The sequence below is a fragment of the Cyprinus carpio genome, chromosome A11, assembly GCF_018340385.1.
Source record: "Cyprinus carpio isolate SPL01 chromosome A11, ASM1834038v1, whole genome shotgun sequence".
NCBI classification, from domain to species: domain Eukaryota; kingdom Metazoa; phylum Chordata; class Actinopteri; order Cypriniformes; family Cyprinidae; genus Cyprinus; species Cyprinus carpio.
The window spans coordinates 9,524,089-9,525,609 of NC_056582.1; positions in this window are offsets into that span (position 1 = coordinate 9,524,089).

Here is a 1,521-nt window from a genome sequence, read left to right on the forward strand (position 1 = left end):
CAAATATGTCAGTGGCTCTTGATGTGAGAGGACAACAGGACTTTTAAAGCGATGGTTTACATTTAATGGTGTATTTCATTAGAGATCAGCTGTTCCGGGACACAGAAAATGATTTAAAGCTTGATTGCACCCTTTGTTTGCATTTTTGCACCTAAGAACACTCTTGCAGTGCTTCTGGTGGATCTGGATGACAACAAACTAAATTCTATAAGAGACTGAGTTGGCATTACGAACCTCTTAATGTGCAAATGTATGGAGTCAAAACAGGGCCACATGTACTTGCAAAAGGATGGACACTTTAAGAAAATTAAAGTATTGAGAAATAATAAATGTGCTTTTTGCAAACAAAAACTACCTGGGGGTGGAGTCAAGGGACGGGGTCATGTACAACAGGCCTGGGCATGACTCCCTGGAAGTGACGTCAACAGCTAAACCAAACTAAGAAAAAAACTATTTTTTTTCTCGCAATACATAATTTTCTTTTGCAATTCTTTATTTTTGTTTGCAAAACTTCTTTACTTCTTGTATTACTTCATTTTCTTTTGCAATTCTTTATTTTTGTTTATAAAAAGCACATTTTTTTTCGCAATACTTTCATTTTCGTTTGCAAAACTTTGTTTTCATTTGCAATACTTAAATTATTTTGCAAGTATGGGTGGCCCTTTTTTGACTCCATACAAATGTGCATGAAAAAACTTCAGTGCAACCTCCGAGGACTAGCATAAACAGACACTGGACATTACAGACAGACAGAGTCTCTGACAGATGGAGGTAGAAAACGCAGTTTTTTTCTTCTCTGAGTAAACCTGAGAAAGGGGCATAAAAAAGGAGAAATACTATCTGATAGGATAGTCAGTGTTGATATTTAAAATGTAGTTAAAATTATATATTTTTTTTAATGTCATACTTGTTAATTTTACTCTAAAATTACATTTGATGTTAGTACACAAAAATCCCATTTTAGTTGATGAGAGAGCAAAATTAAACCAAATATTACATTGTTTTAAGTTAAATATGTATCAGCCTCTGAAAAAAATACATGTAAAAACGGTCCTTGTTGTGAAATCCTGAGCTTGTGTTGTGTTGAGTACAGTTTTGTGAATTCTTTATGCTATAGTTATTTATTGTCAACTTTAGCTATATTTAGTGTGTTGAGTCAGAAAGAGCATATTAAAATCCTGACAGGCATGTAACTAAGTTCAAGTTCACTTATGCACATGCATCATTTTAATGCGAAAAGAAGTTGTAATATTTTGCTTAAGTTGTGTGTATGCCCGATTAAAGTTTCGGACAGGCTAGCAATAGCAAGCTAGCTTTGAAAGCAAGACCCGACCTTCCCTGCATAATCACTCTGCAAAGCCACGCCCCCTCCAAAACACACGAACGTGCACAGGTAGCCAAGAGGATAATCAATGGCACGATAAGAGGTGGTGTTGGTGGAGGATTGAATTCAACACTGTCAGATTACCTCATGTCTCATTCACCAGTGTGAAAACATTTCAGTACAAAGCACATAATATT